This window comes from Rattus rattus, chromosome 3, assembly GCF_011064425.1.
Source record: "Rattus rattus isolate New Zealand chromosome 3, Rrattus_CSIRO_v1, whole genome shotgun sequence".
NCBI classification, from domain to species: Eukaryota; Metazoa; Chordata; class Mammalia; order Rodentia; family Muridae; genus Rattus; species Rattus rattus.
Genome location: NC_046156.1, coordinates 78,623,501 through 78,624,554, shown reverse-complemented (window position 1 = coordinate 78,624,554; position 1,054 = coordinate 78,623,501).

Genomic DNA, 1,054 nt, shown 5'->3' with positions numbered 1-1,054 from the left:
AAGAAGTCCCAAGTAAAAACTAACTAGATCAGGGAGAAATTGCTTTTCTCTTTCTACAAAGAGTTAGTTTTCTAGATAAGATATTTATGAATCCACATTTATCCATTATACTAATATTTTCATGCCATTGACTGATTTCTAGAATTTCATTGAGTCATAGGTTCTACTAGGAAGCAAGGTAATAGTATTTCCTAAGATTTTTACTATAGTTAGCATAATATACATAGATTACCTATTTCATTGCCTGAAATATAATTAGGGTTCAATGTGGGTAGCTATTATCAAGTTCTCCATCAAAAATAGTGATGACAAACACCCAAAAAGATTTTTTCCATCATTATCATAAAACTGGTAAAACCTCTGATGACCCTGAAGTTTTATTGCAATTTAGCAAAGTTTCTTTTAAGGTTCAGATATTAGATCTGAGAGTCTAAGACTGACCTATATAGTTTCATTATTAACTTCACACGCCCAAAAGGTAAGGATCTCAGGTGAAGAATCGCTTCAGTCAGGTTTCTGAGACAGGTTCTAGATTGCTACTTGCTATAGCAGAGACTGCCTCCCAGTGAGCAGTGCTGGTCGTCCTGGGCTGTTAAGGAGGCTTGCTGCGGAAGCAGTGCTCCTTTGTGGTTTATGTTCCTGCCTCCTGGTTCCTGCCTTTATTTCCCTCAATGAGTAGCTGTATCCTGTAGCACAGTGTATTATCACAGCAACATACAAGCAAATGAGATCAGGACTAAAGCTTCTCAGAACTTTTAGCATTATACAAAAGGATGGGTTTTGTGACCTTTCCATGCTTTTATGTCATTGCCCTTTGCTTGTGTTCACTCTCTCACTGGTCATCTTCCTTTCTGTTCAGATTCTCTCTTTGTACCTGGGTCCTGGGAATTGAACCTAGATCTTCATGCTTGCAAGGGAAACACTTTACCAACTGAACTATCAGCCCCTACCAAATACATCTGAGATCAAATTAGTTTGGAATTTTTGAACAATGTAGATTATGTTTTATATATTAGAGTCCTTTAGAAAAGCCAAAAAGAAAGGGATCTATATA